The sequence below is a fragment of the Ptychodera flava genome, chromosome 1 (genome assembly GCF_041260155.1).
Source record: "Ptychodera flava strain L36383 chromosome 1, AS_Pfla_20210202, whole genome shotgun sequence".
Taxonomy (NCBI): Eukaryota; Metazoa; Hemichordata; class Enteropneusta; family Ptychoderidae; genus Ptychodera; species Ptychodera flava.
In genome coordinates, this window is record NC_091928.1 from 60,572,732 (window position 1) to 60,597,639 (window position 24,908).

General features: G+C 37.0%; 2 long non-coding RNA genes across 2 annotated transcripts; both read right to left on the reverse strand.

Moving 5' to 3' along the window:
• Nucleotides 1-240: 240 nt before the first annotated feature.
• LOC139142292 (uncharacterized) lies at nucleotides 241-6,036 on the reverse strand. The gene is made up of 4 exons (XR_011554350.1): nucleotides 4,790-6,036; nucleotides 1,428-1,510; nucleotides 620-696; nucleotides 241-318 (listed from the first exon to the last, which is right to left on the reverse strand). It is a non-coding gene; the product is annotated as an uncharacterized lncRNA (long non-coding RNA).
• A 14,262-nt stretch (nucleotides 6,037-20,298) lies between these two features.
• Nucleotides 20,299-24,583, reverse strand: LOC139142233 (uncharacterized). Its single transcript, XR_011554326.1, has 2 exons — nucleotides 24,401-24,583; nucleotides 20,299-21,903 (listed from the first exon to the last, which is right to left on the reverse strand). It is a non-coding gene; the product is annotated as an uncharacterized lncRNA (long non-coding RNA).
• Between the last annotated feature and the right edge of the window lie 325 nt (nucleotides 24,584-24,908).

Genomic DNA, 24,908 nt, shown 5'->3' on the forward strand with positions numbered 1-24,908 from the left:
AGGGATAAATATCCTCTGAAATTACTCGGTAACTTTTCAAGGGTATGATGCAAATTACCCATAATTCATAGCAGTATTTCGATTAGGTCAGCACATAGACACAACAGATTCCAGTTTGAAAGGATATAGCCTAACATTTGCATAAATCTGTAGAAAAGACAGAAACTTTTCAAGTAATGCAATTTAATGGTATTATTGTTCATGTGTTGTAAGAATATACTACGAATATAAATTTTACTTACATTAAATTCTGAACAGCTACCAGTTATCCACACTAAAGCCGTACATACACGCTGACTCCATTGTATGTGAACTGACCTACAATAGATGAAAAGAACAAAAGTACAATTTGTAAAAAAAAAAGTATATATTCCTAAATTACTGTAGGAAATTTTTCCAAGGTTCCATTGCAAAGTAACTGATATTACCCATAATTCAACATGATTTATACAATGGCTAGAAGTTTCTAACAATGGCAGAGACCTGTTTGAAAGGAAGTATGTAGTTTGAAATTCAGCATAACTCTGTAGAAAAGGCAGACATTTTTCAAGTAATGTAATGGTACAGTTGTTCATGTGTTGAAAAAATAAAATCAATTATGAATATAAATTTTACTTACATTAAATTCTGAGTAGCTACCAGTAAATCCACACTAAAGCTGTACATACATGCTGACTCTATTGTATGTGAACTGACCTACATCATGTACAACAGATGAAAAAGAACATTTGTAAAAAAAACATCCTCCAAAATTACTGTAGGTAATAATTCATAGGTTCTTTTGCAGAGTAATTTATTTTACCCATAATTCAACATGATATGTACAACAACTTTGAAAACTCTAGCAATCTACTTATCTAGTGTACAGAAATTCAGAGACAAATTTCAGTGATTTTAGAGGATGTAGTTTTGGGTTCCTATTTAGTCTAATTGTATAATTTGAATAAAATCTAAAAGTAATGATGATTATTTTGGGGAGCAGATGGCAGTTTTCAGAAATATTAAAGTGTTCTTGTAGATAGCTTTGTGATACAGGTAACACCTGAAAATTGAGAAACCAGTTTCACTTGTATGGCCAGTACAATGTATGGTTACTATTTTGAATGAATGTAACAAAGGAAATTTACATTTATTTCCTGAAAGACAATGACCAACTTGGTTGTCATTTCAAGTTGATACACAGAGCAAGATTTCACAGTAGCTGTAAGCCTTGATATATCAATGGATCAGCTATCCATAAATTTGGCTGGATATATCCCAGGTCTGTGTCATCTTAAAGGGTATATCTGTGTTCCATATACGTTCATAACATAGATATACAGAATGTATATCAAGTATTTTACTGGATGAATGTGTAAATAATCTATTAATGTAATGGTACTATTGTTTATATTGAAAGAATGAAATGTGAATTGAAATCAACTTACATAAAATGCTGAATAGGTTCCAGAAGGCCCACACTGATACTGTACAAACATGATGACTGCATTGTACCAGAATGTAAATTGACCTACAATAGAGAAATAAAACATTAGTACCAATAGACAGTTTTCAGCAAAAAATATCCTCTGAAATTACTCTAAGTAATTTTTCAATGGTATGATGCAAATTACCCATAATTCAACATTATTTGTACAATGACATCAAAACTCTGGCAATCAGTCGTACAGAAATTCAGAGACAATTTTCAGAGAATGAACTTTTTATTTTCTATTTATTCTTATTGTTTAATTTGAATAACAGGGAAATTAATGATGACCTTTTGTGGAGGAGTTAGTAATTTCCAGAAAGATTAAAACGTTCTTGCAGACATTCAGTCTGGACAGATTTATGATAAAGCTAATACACGGAAACAGAGAATTCAAACCAGTTTCACCTGTATGGCCAATACAAAGTATGGTAACTTTTTGAATGGATGAAACAAAGGAAATTTACATTCATTCTCCTTAAAAAGAGTGACCTACTTGGTCGGTCATTTCAATTTGACACGGTGCAAGACTTTACAGTACCTGTAAGCCTTGATATATCAATAAACTTCATCATTTAAATTTTGATATCATAGGTAAATGATAACAGCAATATTTTTAAAACTGTCTAATGATGAGTTGAGGCTGTATGAAAACTTTGAAAAAAAAAAAAATTATCATTCAATAAATAAATAACATGTGTAACAAGTCATCGTTGATGACACAGTCCCCACTTGTTAATGGGTACTTTGATTACAGGTCCTCAGAGAGGATAGAGTCCTCTTCATTAAATCTGTGATAAAAATACTTTTGAAAAAATTCGCTGGATACATGTCTGAGTTATCGTTCAGGACATAAAAAAATCGTAATAAAATGGCCACACGGCGACCATATTGGATTGTATCACAAAACAAATTAACGTGCATATGTATGACATTAATCAATCTCCTAGCTTGTACCAACTTTTAATAAATTTGCTTGATACATGTCTGAGTTATGGTTCCAGACATGAAAAAAACGTAACAAAATGGCCACACCGCAGCCATGTTGGATCGTATCACAAAACAAATCAATGTGCATGTGTATGACATAGGTCAATGTCCTTGTACCAACTTTGAATAAAGTCGGTTGAGATATGCCAGAGTTATGGCCCTGTACATGAAAAAATCATGACAAAATGGACGCAAGGCGGCCATATGGATCGTATCATAAAACAAATTGATGTGCATAGCTATGATATTGGTCAATGTCCTTGTACCAATTTGAATAAAATCGGTTGAAACATGCCTGAGTAATGGCTCTGTGTACATGAAAAAATCGTAATGAAATGGCCGCTTGGCGGCCATATTGGATCATATCACAAAACAAATTGATGTGCATATGTATGACATAGGTCAATGTCCTTGTACCAACTTTGAATAAAATCGGTTGAGATATGCCTGAGTTATGGCTCTGTACATGAAAAAAATCGTAACAAAATGGCCGCACGGCGGCTATATTGGATTGTATCACAAACAAATTGACGTGCATATCAATGACATTGGTCAATGTCCTTGTACCAACTTTGAATAAATCGGTTGAAACATGCCTGAGTAATGGCTCTGTACATGAAAAAATCGTAATAAAATGGCCGCCTGGCGGCCATATTGGATCGTATCACAAAACAAATTGACGTGCATATGTATGACATAGGTCAATGTCCTTGTACCAAGTTTGAATAAAATCAGTTGAGATATGCCTGAGTTATGGCTCTGTACATGAAAAAATCGTAACAAAATGGCCGCACGGCAGCCATATTGGATCGTATCACAAAACAAATTGATGTGCATATCTATGACATGGGTTAATGTCCTTGTACCAACTTTGAATAAAATTGGTTGAAACATGCCTGAGTTACGGCTCTGTACATGAAAAAATCATAATAAAATGGCCGCCTGGCAGCCATATTGGATCGTATCACAAAACAAATCGACGTGCATCTGTATGACATATGAAGTAATCCTTGTACCAAGTTTGAATGAAATCGCTCCAGGCATCTCTGAGATATCTGCGTGAACGGACGGACGCACGCACGCACGGACGCACACACGGACGCACGGACACACGCACGGACATGACCAACCTATAAGTCCCCCCCGGACGGTGTCCATGGGGACTAAAAGAGCATTGTCCTCATTATTTAATTTTATTACCACTGTGCTTTGTGTTATTTTTGTAGATTATTGTTAGAGAATTTTAAATAAACATTACCAATAAGAGAGTACATTATAACTGAGTTATAAATTTTAACATTTGGTCCACTAGTGTTGCTATGACAACATATCAATAAATTTATCAAATGATAAGTTGCACAACAGCAATCATTCACAAAATGAGTGAAACATTTAACGCACACGCTGATGTTATTAACTTTGTAAAATGACAGAATTTATCATAGGTGGAAAGTTCCAACTTTGTTTCATTCAGCAAAATTGCAGAAACGTCATTTTTACACAAAAACCTGCATTTTGTCATTATATTTGATTCTTGAATTCACAATGTACTGACAATTCAATGTTTACTATAATCAAAAAAGGTTTTGTAAAGAATTTTCATTTCAACAAAAGAAACTCAGAAGATATACCAAAATAACAATTTTGAACTAAAATCTACAAAATGTTGCCATGGTAACAAGACTTTCCCTCAATCAGCTACATTGGACAAAGTTCCCTTTATTGCACTAATATGTCTGAGTCAAATTTGATCGACAAAGCATATAAAGAAGCTGAGATATTGTGAACAACATTTGGAAATGACCTTTCAGATAAAATTAACACTTGTGTTGCCATGGTAATAATGTACTAAAATGAAAGATAGGATGATGTAAAAAAAGTAGAAAGTTTGGTTGAATAATTGACTTTGTACTTTACTTTCATTTGTGTCTATATCGTTTTAACTTCCAAGATATACGAGCTCCAGTACAGCCTATTGTCAGTGTATTTCTATTTCTAATGATCCTGTTTTGACCTTTGACCTTTCAGAATGTTGGTCAAGAAGAACTCTGAAGGGTCATCAAGGACACAAGTTCAACCTTGTAAGAGGTCTGGCATTCCACAACAATAAACTTTTGGTGTGTGACAGAGACAACAATATTGTACACATACTGAACAAAGATTACACTTGTGAAAAGGAGTTGGGCAGTTTCAGTGGTCAGTTTGCCAAGCCATTCCAGCCACAGTCCATAGCTGTCTCTCAGGACAACCTCTACTTCATCCTTGATGGCAGTAATGTGCAAATAGTTGTTTGTGATCAAAATAATAAAGTTATCAGAATAATTACCCTACCTACAAACTCAAATCCCTGGTGCATAGCTCTTGTGAAGGGGTTTGTTATTGTCACAGAGGTCAACGGTCATCGTGTCCTGAAGTACAGCCAGACTGGACAATACATTGCAGAGTGTCTTGGTGGTCATCAAGATGATAGGCAGACACCATTCAGCAGCCCCTACTTTGTCGCTGTCAACAGTAAGGATGTCATCATGGTGTCTGACTGGGGGAATCACTGCATCAAGTGTTTTGATGCTCAGTTCAATTTCCTGTACCAATACGGTCACCTTGGTCACGGCGATAGTCAGCTGTGGTACCCACACAGCATTGCCGTTGATGGCGCTGATCATGTTTATGTTTGTGATTACGGCAATGATAGGATTTCGATTTGGAGTGAAGATGGAACTTGTATAGGTCATCTTTTCCATCGTGAAGTGAGTCTACCCTGGTACATGGCAGTGACCGCCGACGGTGATAGAATTGCTGTTAGAGGAATATACACCGATGAAATCGATGTATTTTCTAAGTAGACAGAAACACCAAGATGATGTGTAATGTCTAAATTTCATCAAAATATTGAAATTTGTTCAAAAGTTTCGACGCGCTAATTTTAATCGTCACTCAAGCGTGACGAAACGATCGAACTGCACTGTTCACATCACCCTCCAAACTAATAATCGGTTATTTCTCGCATTTAGAACCGATATTCTGGGCCAAAAATATTCAAAGTTGTTGTCGCTACTTCTCTAGAGTTTGAACATGATGAAATTTAATAATTTCAGACACATTTTCAGTGAAAAAATCGAGGAACTTTGACAAGAAGTGTATGACAATCGACGGTGATTTGTCAACATCACAACACATGAGTCATGTCAACAAATCAATATGGGGGTTATTTTCTGCATTTCCAAACAGAATTTTGAACTGAAATATTCAACATAGCTGTCACTTCATGTCTTCGATACAAATATACCAAAAGTGAGTTGTTTTGGAGAATTTCTACTGAAATATTTGAGTCATTTTGTCAAGAGGTGTGTTCTGCAATGCAAGCTTACTGATTACAGAACTGATCCCATCACATCTCAACTCGTAGAGAATGGCGAATCAACAGTTGTGTGTGCAAAATAATGTTTTAAAAAATTACCTGCATATCCTCTGTTATCTCTGTTATGTATGGTTTTAAGTTTTCCTATCGATGAACCAAAATCACGCCGACATAAGTCATTATATCCAACGTCCCTGCAGGCACGATGTTGATACGACGCCATTACGATGAACGAAGACAGAGCTTGTATAGAGGGCGCTATCGCACACACAAACCTACTGACATGCTGACTGACATGCAGCTGAGACGAGTACACGTACAGGACAATGATCGGTGAACTCTTCAACAGTGACCAATTGGCAATGCGCAGAAAGGATGTTTAAGTCAGCTTTCCACGGTTGTTTTATTTCTATATTGACATTCGTTTTCGTCACAAGACGACTTTTTTCAGCATTATTTATCCATTCAGTGTTTTCCGTTTTCATCATGACAATAAACTCCGGTGGCATGGAGGGTCCATAATAGGTCAACTCAAAGTACAAATTTACACTTGTTTTCTGTGGCATATAAACGCCGAAAGGGTCTGTCTACACTTTATAGTTTCCCCGACTTCCCTTTTTGTGTTTAAGAGGAGGAAGGTAAATTGGTAAATGCAGACGGTATTTCTGAAACGGTTACAAAATGTTCAGTGTCGCCGGGTAGGGCTGTCATTCAGAGGTGAAAGTGAAAATAACATTTTGAGAACCTGAGGTAGTATCGAAGGTATGCAATTTTCATTCGAGACAAATAAACCAATATCATTTGTATTCTAATTTTTATACAAAGCTCACGTCTTTGTACTAAAACATGTCGGCGTCTATTACCTCCTTGGTATACCTGAGTAACTTTCCGCGTTAGATTCATGTCGAGAGTGACGACCGCAAGTACAGAGAACGCTATGGAGCTCGCTCTATGAGACACAGTGACTATGATTGGAGACAAATACCCCGCAGCTAGGGAATTGATGATACTAAATTTTCTTAACATTTCGTTTTAATTATGTGTTCGTACTGATGACCAAAAAGACGATTAAAGTAGCATAGAACCGTGCAAGGTTTAACTTTCCTTCGCTATTCTTGTTGACCGACAGCTTGCAGATCTTCCGGTGCCCTAATATTTATTTAGTTCGAATAGTTTTTTCCCAATTTTAAAGCATTGCATTAAAGTCCAATTAAGATTTTCCTCATTAGTTTTGTGGGCAGAAACATTGCGACACTGGGTTTCATGTATCAATTCGCCTTTGAAGAGAGTGAAATATGACGGTACATTTACACAACAGTAGGTATGATTATGATTACATTGTCATCAAACACAATTCAGGCTATTTTTAGTAACAACAGTGATGCCAAATGCAAATACACTGATACGGAAGTAATTAAGATGCTACACTTCCTAATTGACAACATATATGTCTCATTTGCCGGTATGACATTCAGGCAAACTATAGGCATTCCTATGGGTACAAACTGTGCACCACTTCTTGCTGATTTATTTTTGTATTCATATGAAGCTGAGTTCATGCAGACTCTTCATAGTTCAGGATCTAAAAGAGTTGCAAAGTCCTTTAATAATACCTATAGATATATTGATGATCTCATCAGTTTGAACAATCCTGGAATTTCTAATTACCTCCATCACATATATCCAGATGAATTAGAAATTAAAGAAACAACGGAGAGCATGAACTCAGCATCGTATCTTGATCTATTTATTGAATTAGACACAATGCAATACACACCAAGTTGTATGATAAAAGGGATGATTTTAATTTTGAAATCATTAACTTTCCCTACTTGACCAGTAATATTCCGTCGAGTCCAGCTTATGGTGTGTACATTTCACAACTACTGAGATACTGTAGAGCTTGTGATTCATATGGAGATTTTCAAGAGAGACACAGCTTATTAGTCTTAAAGCTGGTGAGACAAGGATTTTCACAAAGTAGGTTGGTTAGATCTTTTAAGAAGTTCTATGGTAGATATGGAGATCTTATATCTAAATATGGCAAATCTGTCACTCAGATGATGAAAGACAGTATTCCCGACTTTGACTCAGAACAGTAATTTAGCAGATAGCTGAATTACCGTACAATAACTTTGTCACACTAGTTCAATCTTGACGGGTGTAGCATGCTAGCAGGGTACGCTTACCCATTCCGGACACCTGGTACCACCACTTATATAGTGGTTCAAGATTGTACTACCGATTTTGTCAGTGATCTTATGTTTCTTTGTGTGTTTGTTTTTACTGTTTATTGGACCTGGTAATTTATTTGCTTGAATGATAATGATTGCTGGAATCGATTTGATGTCATATTGACATTACTCACAGAGTAACAAGAGACAGAGTAGCAACACTTGCATGCCTTTTGTTCCATGGTCGTCTCGGTAGACTATTGGCTTTTCATATTAAAATGAGCTCCAAAGGTGTAAACTTTTTGGAGGCTTTGTTTGTGGTTGATGATTACACGAGATTATGCGAAAAATACGACGAGATGGCATCGTACTGCCAGTCGCGTAGCAACCATAGTTACTTTGTGAGCTCTCAGGCCAGAAACACTGCTTCACGCCAATCAAAACATAACACGGCAGCAGTTTCATAAACATGTCCTTCCTTGACGCACGTGTAAAAGAGGGTACGACTGACCGTAAACCATTGAGTAAAACCAGACAGTATCGATAAAAGACTTTCAAATTTGGTTCAAACACACTCATTATATATTCATAAAAATATGAGAGGAATTTTTAAAACGGTAAAACTCGTTTTCCTGAAGCTCAAAACACTCCCGTTTTCGCCAGCACGTCAATTCTGCTCAGCACCACACGACAACAACAACACAAACTTTGCCGAACATACTTTCGCTAACAATTGGCGAAAATCCGAAAACTACCGAATGATTCATGGCGGCACTCTTCGGAAAAGAGAGGCGGGAGCAACCTGAGGCGAGGCGAACATGGATGGGTTACGTAACCGCTTCACGCCTTAACAATACCCGTTGCCACTCTATCTATCTTTCTCTATGCATTACTGTAGGAGCGGCGCGGCCGGGCTTTGGTGTATAGCGCCCTCAATGTTGAATTCTTTGAAGTGCTTTCGTTTAAACATCAAATCCGATTTTAAACTCCAGAGCTTGAGTTTCTGATTCAGTTTAAAGCCATGACACTAAGATACGAAGACATTTTTTTCAGCACAAACGAAAAATGAAGTGGTACAGAATATTAAATCCGTGGCATTTTTAGGCCAACCATATTTCGATGTGGAAATCACAGAAAGACATGATAAATTATGTCTAAATTGCATTTTGTTACGGATTTCAAACCTAAGGAAATGACGTTTTCAAGCATTTTTTACATAAATCGCTGCAAATTTGTGAACGAATTCGAAAATTTAAATTGCGCGAGGTGCGCGATACATTTTGCGGCCAGGCATTTTTCTAGTTTGGTTAGAGAAACGTTTGTGTGGAATCCGCTTTAAAATGATGTTACCAGTGCTGACTGGCAATATATGCACATGGATTAGTTAGGAATATATATATGGAATATGGAATATATGCATTTATTGCATTTCCAGGCCTCCGGCCCAAATACAAATCAGGAAACATGTACAAAGAATAGAGCCATGCAAAAGATACATATCTGAATGTGCACTTAAAGAACTGCTTTTCTCCTACACAAAGCTTTGAATACAAATTTACAGAGATTAAGCAACAGATCAGACTGATTTGTTTTCATAAGTCTTGTAAATTTCAGGAAATTTGCGTCTTTCTGGTAAGTATTCCTCTCTGAGATCTCTGTACAATGGACAGACTAGAAAAAAAATGATATTCGTCTTCTATTTCAGTAGAGTTACAAAAAGTACAGATTCTATCTTTGTATCAACATTTTGTCGTCTCCCCTCTTCAATAGCTAGTGCCACAGATGAGCATCTGAGACGAGCAAGCGCAACAATATATTTCACATTACAGGACAATGATAAATATTTTTCTGGTTCAAGTAAGCTTTTAAAAGTAGAATAAGTACAAAGTTTATGAATTAGTTGCTCTTGTGCGACGTGTTCTGGCTTATACGCGCAACAAAATCGAATATTGCAATTTAATACACATCCCTTATTTAGGATATGCAATTTCGATATTGGTTTGACCCGACCATGTGTACATTTTACAAACAAAACAATCCGCCCGAACCTGTACTGTCGACGGTTTCATTAAGTTTAATAGCTGACGCCTAAAAAGCTCGCTTCTTCCTGCCGTTGTGAACTTTCTGATAAAACAGTAGTGTCTATGTTGAGATGCTGTTTATCTCGGCCTGAGGCTGATTTGAAAGTCTGGCACAAGGACAGCGATGGATCTAGAAACAGTGGTCAGTCGATGATATAGAGGGACGTGGTTACATAGAGGCACTTCTGATCCCGGAAAAAGTGAAAAAAGTAAGAAAATACCTCGAGCTGTAGAGAACTGCAAATCAATTACGTGTCTATCAACCCCCATCAATTGATTATTTTATTCTAAATAAGGAACGCATCTGGCCGAAAAGTAGTTACCCTGAAACTTTGTCCACTCTTTCACACGCAACTCCATAACAGCTCTATTTGAGATGGGAGGGGGCATGATGACCATATACCGTCAATGTTTCGGAAGCAAAGTAGAGTAACTCGTTTGTAATTAAATATCCCTACTGAAAGCTTATTATGTTTGGCATGGCCGTCCGACTTGTGACGCCAGGTCAAGGTCAACATAAAATGAAAAATTGACAAATGAAACTTCCTGTTCTACACCAAATTTCGATATTCGATTTATTCCAGCATATTGCTAAGCGATGGTCTTTGCACCTTCTCACTATTTATTTTATTTATTTGTTTATTTATTTATTTATTTATTTATTATATAGGTAGGTAGGTAGGTAACCAATGGGCATAAAGCCCATTTACAGGCACCTAGAAAATAAAACTTAACATATCAAAAAGAAAACTATACGCAAAAAATAGAAAGTGACATCACAATCATAACTAACTAACTAACTAACACGTAGTTAAAAACAACAATCAAGGAAACTAGTAAAAACATGCACCCTGCAGCGCATGCCGAAAGGTGAAAGTAGAACTAAATAAATCAATATTTGGATGATCTTTTAAAATTCCATTGATAGTATTTAAACATCTTAAAATTGGAGAGTGTTTCCTGAGATTAATTCTAGAGGCACTGATGCGGAAAATGTAGCTATTACGTAGCTGTCTGCATGGTACGTTAAAAGGTATTTTGTACAAAATGGACGAGCAATTATAGTGTGCATTGACAAGTTTGAAAACAAAAGTGTCATCTAAAAATTTACGCCTCCTTACCAGTGGGGAAGCTTAAACCTGGTACTGAGAGAATAATACTCTGCTGAAGTATATTGCAGATTTGATTTAAAGCATAAAATTTAATAAACTTTTGCTGCACTCGTTCGATTTTATCAATTTGTGTTACTTGCCATGGAGACCATATAACACTGCAGTATTCTAGGTGGCTTCTCACGTGGCTCACATACAAAGACCTCAGAGTAGAAATATTTGAAAAGTTAGCGCATGTACGCTTAATAAAACCCATCATTCTAAAAGCTTTTCTAACAATACTATCAATGTGAGTATTAAAACACATGTTCGAGGTAAGAAGAATACCAAGATCTTTAACACTATGAACGCGGGCTAGTAGCCCACCAGCAATACTGTAACTGAAGGTGATTCGTTTCTTTTTGTTTGTAAATGTAATGATGCTGCACTTCCCGACATTAAGCTTTAATTTCCATGTATTGCACCATTTATAAACATTATCAATGTCTGCTTGGAGGGAAATACAATCATGTTGTGTGCTAATTGTGCGAAAAATTTTAGCCTCGTCAGCATACATTGAGCACAGTGATGATCGATGGCAATGAACAATGTCTGGCAAGTCGTTGACATGAAGAATGAACAAACGTGGCCCCATTAATAAACCTTGGGTACACCTGACGTGACGTCACATGGTGATAACATGTGACCATTGATAACCACACGTTGTGTTCTGTTCGGAGGTACGATGTAAGCCAGGACAAAACATTGCCAGTGAAACCATATCTGCTCAGTTTATGTGACAATAAGGAATGTGATACAGTGTCGAAAGCCTTACTGAAATCAGTATAAATGCTGTCTACCTGTAATTTCTGATCGATAGCATCTGTAATAAAATCAACATAACTTATAAAGTTGTTATGGGTTGAACGACCTTTCATAAATCCATGTTGGGATTCTGAAATATATTCCCTGACATGGGGAAACAGGCGAGCATAAACTACTTTCTCAAAAACTTTAGAAACTAATGGCAAAAGAGATATTGGACGGTAGTTAACTACCTTTGATTTGTCGCCTGATTTATAAACTGGTGTAACATTTGCAACTTTGAATGCTTGAGGAAAGACTCCCAAATGCAAAGACCTGTTGAAGATGATACATAATGGAGTAGCAAGTTCATGAGAACATGCTTTCAGGATGACACCAGACAGAAGATCTGGCCCTACTGCTTTGTTAACATCAATACTATTTAGCTCATGTAAAACATCCTGATAACTTAATGATATGTTTGAAAGTTGGTCTGTAATCCTAGGATGAAATGGTGGAAATTCGTTCTCAATACTTTCATCATCTGATGTAAATACAGATTGAAAAAATTCATTAAATGCATTATAGCAATAGCGTCAGGAGTATCAGCTAGTGTGTCAAGCAAATACACACTGCTAGGCAACGAACTATTTTATATTTTATACGGACTAAACTCCAGAAGCGTTGGAATTGTCTTTAATTTCATACGAACAATGCATATGGTGCTGGATTTGGAGCCAATACGCGTTTAGTTCTCCTATATCATCATCAAATACGAACTGGCGCCGCGTAATGCACGGCGTTACATGTAAAATCCGATGTTGGAAATGTCAATTCTAAAACGACAATCACGGAAAGAAATATTACGGTATTTCAGAATTGCTTCTTCGATTTCAACATTAAAATTAGGTTGGCCTGAAAATGCCACGGTCACTGAAATCAGTGTTAAAACGTAAACCATGGATAACTAAATCAATAAGAAAGTCAACTAACAAAAACATTCTTTGTATGCTAAGGTCATAGAATCAGGTCATGAAATGACGAAAGTCGCACATTGTAAACGTCATAGAAATGTATTGACAACGGTTTTAAGGTTTGCAAAACACGATTGTTACGCTTCTCCCTTTAGGGAAACTCATTGAAATTCAAAACCAACCTTGAATATCATCAATGAAGTGCTTTGCATTCGTAACAGAAAGCCACGCATTGTTTACCAGACCACCTCATCAGATGAGTGAGGGCATTCCGTTAACTTACGATAACCCTCAAGATATTTCAAATGACTTAATAAGTTCTCACGGGTATTGGTCGAAGCTTAGCGAGTAAAATTTGTAATTCAAGTGCATCCATCGTATGAGGAGTTTCTTTCAAAACCCTAAAACCTGTTTTTTCTGTTTTCTGCAAGTAAATTTGAATTTTATAGTCAACTGAACAGGCTTAACATGAAAAAAGCTGTTGGTTGTGACAAAGTGTCTGCAAAACTCTTTATCAATGCTGCAGAGTACATCTAAGGACCCTTTGTCATATTTTAATCTTTCTTTTATAAGTTGTCAGTTTCCAGATCCTTTAAAAGTCGCCAGAGTAGTTCCAATCTTTAAGAAAGGGTCAAATGACATTCCTGGAAATTATCGTCCTACTCTGTGCTACCGCTTATTAGCAAAATCTTGGAGAAGATTGTAAATAATCGGCTAGTTATGTATTTTAATAAGTATAATCTTCCTTACAGGCATCATTATTGATTTCGAGAGAAATACAGTGCTAAACTTTTACTCATTTACTGAACAATTTGGCCCAGCCATTGACCAGGGAAATACGACAACAGGAATCCAGCTAGATTTTGCCAATGCATTTGACACTGTTGACCACAGTATTCTTTTGTCAAAACTCCATAATTACGGTGTTAGAGGAAAACCCATGTGTTGGTTTACTGAATATTTAAATCAGAGAGTGCAGTATGTGTCTGCAGATGGCATTAAATCTGTGAAATTGCCAGTCACTTGCGGAGTGCCCAAGGGGTCAATACTTGGACCAACACTATTTTCAATTTATATAAATGACCTGCATAATTCGTCTGACTACTTTAATTTTCGACTGTTTGTAGATGATTCGAACTTTTTACACACATATTCAAGTGACAGGAAATGTATAGACTTCTCACAAGTAGAAAACCATTTGAGAGATGTAACCTATTGGTGTCATGCAAATAGGCTCACTATAAATATCAAGAAAACTACTTATGTATTTTTCCACTAGAAACGTAAATCAGTGTATTTACAAGGTGATATTTGTGTAAAAAGTGTGCCTTTAAATCAGTCTAATCAAGTGTCATTTGTTGGTGTAAATATAGATGAAAATCTAACATGGAAACAGCATACTATCGAGGTCAATGCACTAATTATAAGACGAAAGCGGGAATCCTATTAAGATTAAGAAATGTTGTATCTTCCACCCCTTTTCACAGAAACTAATGATCCTATCAGGCTTCTTGGAATTTATGTTGGACGCGATAAAACACAAAACGAGAAATTAAATTGCTGGAATACCCTAAAACAGCTGAAAGATAGATTAGACATATGGAAAGCCAGAGATCTAACATTAGCGGGGAAAGTCACACTTTCAAAATGTTTTGGAATTTCAAAACTTAATTACACACTGAAGGCTTTACCCGTACCAGACGACTTTGTAAAAGAAGCCAATTCAGTACTTTTAGATTCTTATGGAAAGGTACAAAACACATATTAAAACGCAACAATTATGGGTGACCTGGAAAACGGAGGGCTGAAAATAAGAAATGACATAGAAATGAATAAAGCTTTAAAGTTATCTTACTTAAATCAACTATTAAAAAACGATTCCCCGTGGACACACCTACCAAATTTCTATTTTCAAAAGTTGGAGGGACTAAATTTCGTACTAAATTGCAATTACGACATAAAAAAATTAAATATTAAGCTACCTAGATTTTATTCCAATCTTATGACATACTTTATGGAACTTAAAACAGCATCTATACAGTCAGCCCAAGAAGCATCCCTACAGATACTTTGGAATAATCAACACATTATAGTCGCGGGAACTTCCATTTTTTATAAGTCATGGCTAGACCATGGTATTAAATATGTTAGTGATTTATTTGATGAATATGGAAACCCTCTCCCCTGGAACATTTTTCAGAAAAAATACAATATTAAAGTAAATTATGTAACTTACATTGGTTTATTAAAGGCTACACCAAATATGTGGAAAAATTTATTGAAAATGAGACGTTTACACACGTAACTGAAAGAGATGATGGGGACTGTCTCAGACAATTAATATTAATAAAGCCTCCACAAAGGAATTTTATGAACTATTCAAAAACCGTACGTGCCAGCCTCCATCATCAGAGATTGTATATTCTAAACAAAATTATGCAAACAATGTAGAATGAAAAAATCATGGTCATTAATTTATTCAACAACAAAAGAGACCAAACTGAGAATCTTCCAATTTAAAGTTATGCACCGCATTTTAGCTACAAACTCGTTTCTACATAAAAATAAGATTAAGGATACCCACTTTGTGTTCATACTGTAATTCAGAAGAAAATATAGAACACTTGTTTTGGAATTGTCAAGAAGCTAGCAACTTTTGGGCCTCTTTCCAGTTATTCTTTCACAAAAAGACAAATCATGCTTTAGATTTGACATGTAAAGATGTTGTTTTTGGAGTTACTGTACTACCACAGAAGGGGAACGAACTTTTAAACCACTTGTTGTTAATAGCAAAATATAATCTGTGTTCCAACCGTTTTTGTACAATACACCATCTTCCTAGAAAAAGTAAGAAATGTTCTTTTCACAGAAAGAAGTATTGCTAAAAAGACTAGGAGGATGGAAAGCTTTAGATTGAAATGGAAAATCCCTTTCCCTTTTTGAAGTGACTCTTTAATTTCCTTGGTACTTTTTTGTAAAGGCAGTGCCTCTTTGTTGTTTTTTTTCCTTCCTTTTGTCATCTGTTTTTTGTAATTTCTCTGTCTTGTATGTTTTTCTTGTGTCTTGTTTTTTGCAATAAAAAATTATTTAAAAAAATGTTGTACCGCAAAACGTATTAGTGTTACTTTATAAATCGTTTGTTCAACCGTACATTGCATATGGTTTAGAAGTATTGTGAAATACGTATTCATCCTATCTCAATTCAAATTTATCACTCAGAAAATGTGTATGCGAACAATGACTTTCTCTGGATTAAGAGAGTCATTATCACCTTTATTCAACCAATTACAAATTTTAGACTTTTTATAAGCTTTAAGCTGCATGTTGGTAACTTTGTGTTCTATTACATCACCAAAATGTACCACATCCCACGACAGATTATTTCCAAGTTGTAGATCATTTTTATTACACCCATGACGGGATTAATTAGGTATGAATTTATCATTACCCAAAATATACACATGTAAAGGTAAGTCGGCAATTTCGTACACGGGAGCTAAATTGTGGAACTCAACATGCTTATGAAGCACATATTTTACAAAAGCACTGACACTGTATCTGTTACAGGAATACCTTACTGTGAAATAATAAAGTCACAATAGTCGTTATGTTATTTGGTGATCGATCGTTAAAGCAATTACCAAAACGTGTGATACCTCAGAATGTACAAAATGCTTTACAGGAATAGCTTACTCTGGTATCAAACTTTCTCTCATATACATACGAAGATTGCTTGCAGAACTTTTTGTATAGCAGCGCATGTGTAATGTTAATTTCGTAAATGTACCAGGCTGGACTAGCGTAAAACAATATTTCTGGCTCCATATTAACATTGATTTGTAATTTGTTTCTGCTTTTCATGGTATGAAGTGTATTATATATATATATATATATATATATATATATATATAATATATATATATATATATATATATATAATACCATACCATACCATACCGTACCGTACCATACCATACCATACCATACCATACCATACCATGGAAAGATGCCATTATTGTAGAAGCCATTGCGTTGATACGGACGCATAATAAAGTCCAAGCCGCCTTCGCAGAATTTGCATTAAGCATATTTTACAAGCTAAGAGCAATCAATCAGTGCAGAGACATGTCTATAAGAGATGCAGAGAAAAAGAAGGCAAAAGAAGGTAACCGCAGGTACCTTTACAGAAATCCGGGTCACAAGACCTAGTCTAAATATGCTGGGGCAATTAAAATATTTTGCCTCTGGTAAGAATATGAAATCTCTCTAATGGTCTTTCTATTTGAATCATGGAAATAATATTACTCAGAGTGCCTGCTTGGCATCATCACGTATTTATATCATTGAGAGTGATTTCTGCTACAGGTTGCAGTCTGCAGATAGTGTCATGGATGTGACAGAAGTTAGTTTGTGCTAGCTGCAATAATTGTAGCCTTGGTTGGTGGGGCTTTGGCTTCTGTCGTGCGGCTCGCGCCTTGCCCTGGTTGGGGCAAGGCGCGAGCCGCACGACAGAAGCCAAAGCCCCACCAACCAAGGGCTACAATTATTGCAGCTAACTTTGTGCTTAACATGTATCCTGTGTTTGGCAGGCATACAGACAGCTTTGTCGTTCACAGTCCTGATATAGATGTCTTGATGTTAGCTGTGAGTTTGTTCATCAATTACAGGGCCAGCTGTTCCTCACCAAACCAGCAAAAATGGTCGAATGCTACATGTGAACAAAATATCTTGGAGACAGAACTGCCCTGGCTTAATTTGCTTGGCCACCATGTGACCTCTGGCTATGATAGCGTGAGTGCTTTCAGAGGCAAAGTCGAGAAGAATATGATAAAAATGCTGCTGGGAAGTGATACCTTCCTGTGGTTGTCATGAACATTGTCTGATACAATGATGACACAAATAGAGTCCTTTGTCTGTGATTAGTATGGACAAAGTAGGTGTAGTGATGTAGCAAGATATAATTGCTATCGTCTTGGCCTGCAAAATGATGGTGCCCTCTCTCCAAATAGAGAGACGCAATATGAAATTACATGCATAGTGTGCAAACTATGAAAGTAAAATTTAAAGGCGGTGTTTGTGGGCCAAAGTGGATGTACATTATCAATTCCCATATGGAAATAGATGGATCATAGTAGACACGCGCGGGTGCATAGTTATCAACCCAGTGGATGACTTTTCTTGGTGCATATGATTCTGTCTTCAACTTCGTAAGCCGTAAATGCAAGGGATTTGGGTCCTCATAAAGATTACTCGAGAGGTAGAGAAACGCAATTGCTTTATACAGATCAGAATTTCCTGTAAATCTAATTATGATGACAGCAAAGTAAGAGAGGAAGAGAATGAAAGCTCTCAAGACATTGACAACTACGCCGAAGTAACTGTCTATGATGCAAAATCCTATGTGTAATCATAATGATAATAAGATGTATGTAAGACAATAATAAGAGACAAGAAACGTGACATCTCTGTCTTTCAAATGTACAGAAGAAGGAGAATGTATATCATCGAGAATGGAAGGCAGTAGAAATGTATTTTTGTTTGTTTGTTGTTTTTAAATTTTCCTTGATATGGAAACTGAAAACTATTAGTAATAGATTTATGAGTGTAGTCATTTCTCTTTAGAAATAATCAAAACTTATTTCTTGAATATACAACAGAAAACTTTAAGACATAGTCAAAGAGAATTCATGGCGATATGGTTTACTCGGTATCGAGTGAAAATGGAAATACAGGAATTTTTAACTATTCTGTCACAGTGTCAAATGTAATACCTAGACTCATCAAGAGTTTTCTCTTAGAGTCATAGTTTGTTTCGAAGAAATCGTCTGTAATGCACTTTTTGAGGTATTTCTTTAAGTCGTAGTGAAAAAGTAGAATAAAAATGCGATATGGGTCATATAAAGGTGTGATTAATGTTTAAAAAACCTATGTTTATTGCATATCAGTACATATGAGATCAGTAACGATAGCGTACAGTACCGGTTCTGGCGCACAACCCATACTCATAACCCCGTTTTACCTTTAAAAACCCAATTAGCTAGGGTGAGTTGTACATTACCAGTTCTTCTGTTGAGTGTTTAAGAGAGTTGGTCACGTTCAATAGACTTTGTCACGCTCGTGAGCATGACCAACTCTCTTGAGTGTGACCAACTGTCTTGTTAGAGTGACCAACTATCTTGTAAGTTTGACCAAATCTCTGAAATTTCTCAGGATAACTGGTACTGTACCCTATACTACTATAAATTACCAAATAGTAAGATTTGATCTCACCCCCTTTATTACCATTGAAAATTTATACAGAAATAGTGGCAGGGGCTATAAAAGGTAAAAATGGGCGTTGTGCCTCAAACCGGTACGGTATTTGTTTTCTACTTTTCTGTTCATAAAAGAAAGTGAACATGCATTATGGCAATGCAATGAAATAAAACTGCTATCTTTTAGATAGAGTACGATTTTACTTGGTAAAAAATTCAATAATTTCAACTTTGGTTTCTTCATTTCAATTAAAATATGAAAATTTAGACTTTTGTGTTCCGAATATTGCAATTTCTATACAAGTATGTTGTTAAGGTATCATTCTCAGCACACATCAACATGGCCAAACACCATCCTTCAAAACCCCAACTTCCAGTGCAGAGCCCTTTTCTGGTTTCGGCCCGTAGAGTGTATTCAGAGTTCAGACTTCAATATAAGAAGGGCGTCACTATTATTTTTTCTAAATCTTGCCATACACGACATCAAATCCACGCCTTAGTGCAAATGATACCAATTCATTTTGCCTTATTAATCTCATCAATTCTTTGCTGCAATTTTTCTTTACGTTAGCCCGGTTACAGAATGTGTATTTGTAAAATGTTCTTGCATCAGGGAGAAACTTTCAAAAGACAGTGAAATGTGTATTACTGGCAAGTTGTTCTCTGATGGCGCACCGATAATAGTGTGACTGATTTACCTATAGCGCTGTTCACGGGTACAGGTTTGTTCCTAAATATACCTGCATGAGTGCGACATCGGACACTGCTACTTGAAATGCGGACAAATTTTATCAACGTTGCATACTTGGCTGTTGTAGCACTCTGAGTACTCTGAGTGGTGATATGTCTTCAAGTAAACTTCGTTACACTAGCAGTCGCCCACTAAGGTGTATTTTCCTCAGTCTTGAATGAGTAAATGGTTCTACTCCGGAATAAAAAGGACGCGATGCGTTCTACAGACTCAGTACGCCCAAATAATCACGTGATGCCGGTACAAACAAGCCCACATGTGTACTAACGCGTATGGAAATACACCACGCCGCCCTGGAAGATATCCTATAATGCATTGCTGTAAGCCCAACGTCTAAACCGGAAATAGGCTCATTTGGCGTCAAGACACCAAGGCGAGCGGACCGGCCTCGCTCATCCAATCTTGCCGCATATGGCAAGCAATTGCGATAATGACGAATGCTTTATTTCCAAAAATCAGTAAATGACATGCTTTATCCATCCGTACTTCAGTGAGACACGTTCCCCAGTCAGTAAATGACAATGGGGCCGGGGTACCCCAGGCCTCCCACAAGTATCAGAGTGTTCACAGCCCCGTGGATTGTTGTAGCGAAGCCAGCAGTTTTTCTCACAGAAACAAGTTGCATAATGTACTCAGTAAAACGTTGTCAGGTACATGTAATATGAAAACTGACTGAGGTCGAAGTGACTAAGGCACCGGGATTGATTTGACCACAAACAACGACAAGAGGGTGTGAATTACTTGGGTCGAAACGGACAGGGGTCGAGGTGACCTGCTGCCCGGTCCTCAACTGCAGGCCTGACGGCCTGGCTATGTTTACATAAGGCGTCCACATTTTAGAAAATCGCTAAAAGTAGGCAGAAAGAAAGCCCCCATTACGTGAAAACGCTAGGGGGTCGATAGGGTCGGATGACAGTTTGACACATTTCATACCATTAAGAGTCGAATGATACTACATTGACCGGGTTGACCATATGACTTTCATCAAAAAACGTCCGGGGAAAAGTGAATACATTTGATGTTTGACCAAACTTTACAAAGCATCAATTTTTCGATCAAAAAATTCACGCGTAGAACTAATGAAAATTCGTAAAAAAATACCACTGCCTTGTACATCAGGCACTAAAATGTCGTAGGCGTGAAAATGAGTTTATTAGAAAATACACAGTGGCTCTTAATATTAGTTTGAAATTTAGCGTTTTTACCGCGGTATCGCTAGATGGCCGTCATTTTTGAAGCGAAGGCGAAGTGGTGGATTCTGGGATATCTTCCAGGGCGGCGTGAAATACACGTACGTCTAAGCGCGTTTGCGCACATGGCTTTGTTTGTACCGTGGTCGATTCGAATTCCAGGTTTGGCCTATAACAGCCCATAGTCAAACTATCGCACTGTACGTTCAAACACTATTTTGTAAAACTCCACGGTTTCTTCTGGATAAGTTGGACCTCTTAACTTAGACTTTGAGGTGACAGACTTAAAAAGATGGAAAAAAATTGTATATGGAGTCACTGTATCCAAGGACTAAATCTTTATGAGTTCAATGTTGTTTTAGAGGCTGTGAATTTTCTCAGGAATGATGACGTTCGGTTCGAACCTCTGGGTGTTCCATGGACGTCCGTCGTGTGATGGCGCTCTTCATCACTACTTTTAGCATCAATAGTTGAATGTTTCAATGCGTGTTTGATTTGAAGATGCGGAACTTCGTTAGCATTGACATCGTTCTGCTCTGTGTCTTTTGTTTCATCGGAAATAACTTCTTCCTTGACAAGAACTGGCACACAGCCGACAACTTTGTTTAACAAATCTGCTGCTGTTGTGACGCTATCAATAGTTGATGATTGATAATGACGGGCAAGATGTTTCATCTTATCAATGTCCGTATTCGATGTCGGCGTCAGAACATTGCTACAACACACAGCACTTATCAACAGACCAATGCTTACAAGATCCAACCGTATCTGTGAAAAGAATCAATATTAATTTCCCTGTGTGAAGATGTGAGTATTATTGATTTCACTTTATTTGAAATCTTTGGTGATGAGTGCACAACTGTCGACGTCTGCACCACGTACACAATTATTATTGTAAACAACCCGGAATTCGAATGGACCACGGTACCACAGTCGTTTGGAGAGCTATTCAGCGCTGGGACTATTCGCCCCATAGACGAGTGTGCAGAAGCGATTTCTCGCTTCTGCACACTCGTCTATGGGGCGAATAGTCCCAGCGCTGAATAGCTCTCCAAACGACTGTGACGGTACAAAGAAAAGCAACGTGCACAAACACGCACCGAAATATGTGCATTTCTTTACGCGTTTGCAGGGATTACCCTAGCTCAAGAACGGCATGAGATAAAATCGCACATGAAAATAAACTGTGGGAGAATTTCAAAGTTTGTGGGAACCGGACCTGCATATTGGTTAATTTGCATAACAATAAACTCAGTGAGACAGTTTTCGAACGACCTCAGTTTTCAGACATTTAATGACATGCTGTTCGTTACACTCACTTCGCTCCGTTTTGATAGCGTTTTACAAGTCATGCTACAGCATATTAAGTCAGGTGACGCTGCACCGTCCCGTTTGGATTTTTTTTTGGTAGAAGCTATTTCGGGCTACAAACTTGGTGAAGTTAGCCACACCGTACGATATGAGGTGTCGAACGCAACACACAGGGACAGCCCGTGTCCGATATCTAAGCGCTATACACGTTGAAACATAGTTGCGTCGTCCATGGATTAAACGTAACTAATTATCACGAAATATTTCCATATAGTTTTCTAAACACATCGAAATTGAAAATCGGGGTTCGAAGTTTCAAAATAGCAATATTTAGCCCCTTATCACATTCAAAATACGACGTCCGATTACTGCGATAGCAGTCCGATTAGGTATGCACTCAACATGGGGGCAAAAATTTGGCAACTTTGACCCCCTAAATGCCACTTCTGTCGGTGTTTCAGGATAAACACATTAAAGTTTCGAAAGGTAAGCTTATGATAATAAGATTTCGTTGTGCTCGTCATTTATGAAACGGCTTTGGGCGAAATTCACTACCCTGTCCGAAAACTGTCACACTGAATGTAGTTGTAATCAGAGGCGATCGAATCCATACTTTCTAGTGCGTGAGTAACGAAGTACAGTAGTCCAGAATAGTGCATTTTCGTTTTTTCTTCGCACTACCACTCGTACTGGACACGAATATTCCTTCGAAAGCGCCATTTTGAGCGACAACAACACACTGTACATCAGCAATGAACACTTGCTGTATCGACTCCAATGATTTGTCAATGAACGCAAAACTTCCTGTTGGCAACCAATCACAAACGTTGTTGAAACGAAACTCTGCAACAGCTTTTTTCTAGCGTAATTATAGCGCTCTCTACGGTGACACAATGAGTGGTTCTGTACTGAAAACCTGCCACCGATGAATTTAGATCGCGTAAAGGTATCACGTACGCGCCATTTGAATTATCGGCGCGACTTTTTTGCCCAATTGATTTTTCTGAATGCGATTTTTCTAATTTTTTAGCGTAAATATCGCGTTATCGCGCCCCAAAGTGATCCCTGCGTTTGTAGACGTGGGTTTGTTTGTACATGTATCACGTGATCTCTTCGGCGTACTGAGTCTGCAGAACACATTGTGTCTTTCTTTCATTTTTCTGAGTAGAACCATTGATGGAATAAACAAAGTTTTTTTTTCGCAATGCAATCACCTCAAAAGGTTTTAAATGGCGTTAGTTACAATAAATACAATTTCCGACTATCTCGAGGTTTTCATACAGTTCGTATTTCTTGCAACTCCACTAGATCATCAACAATTAATGATAAACAAAGGTCAACATGCCTTAACGAACATGTTTTTTTGCATTTCTAAATTTTAAAGAGTAAATATTTCAGAACGGACTACGGCAAACATAGGACATGGCACGGGAGTGGTCAAACCGATAAGCTTTTATTTTAATCAGAATACAGATTTATCATCATTTTGACCAATTCATCAGGAGTATGACTCAACATGGGAAGTAATGGCAGAAAGAAATTGTACGACAGAGAGGGGAGTGGGTATGAACTTCATTGGATTATTGTGTAGTTAAGAATCAAAGTCAGATAATGTAATATAAAAAAATAAGATTAACAATATGTTTATTATGAGTTTATAGTCAGAAGACTATCAAATAAAGTACTTTCTCTGCGTGCCAATATTTGTGTTTTCACCATTTCCTGATTACCGATTAAAATTTCGAAAATTGTAAAGTTTTATTGCTGCGTAATAAAGTTTATCTTTTTTTTTTTGCAACACGAAATGTTCTCCAATTAATTTTCCTTAGAAGCGTAAAACCTTCTGATTAATGGATTCGATACTATGCCAGACAGTTTAGCAAGAGTTGATTAATTATTCTAAATGGTGTTTTCGCAATTTAGCAATAATTAATTTTCAAAAATGTCGTTTTACCAGGTCTTCTTCATATCTTATCTTCAATTTCTTCTCACTCAAGATATTCACAATTTTCATGACAATTCCAGATTTGTAAATTTATCTGGCGAAATCTTCCGATTCACAGCAAGGTATCCAAATACTGCGACACACTTCACGATAGAGTGACCACTTTTCAGCGTCGCTGTCTACGTTGACATGCACCGGATCCAACAGCTTTAAGTAACATTCAATAAACGGTTCTATTGATGAACAAACCAACTCCAAACGACCAGATTTGTCAAGTATTTCAGTTTCAAAGATATCTGCCATTGCGGATAGTATATAGCGACTAAGTATGCCATCATTTTGGTAAAGTTGTAAAATTTCAAGGTCGACAACGTGTTCCTTCAGTTGGTGTTTTCTAAGCTGCAGTTCCTCGCGTCTAATCTTCTCTTGGATCAGCCAATTTTCCAATCGTTCAGAAACGTTGGATTCCTTCACATCAGATTTACGGTTGTCTTTTTGGAACAGAACTTTACCTGAC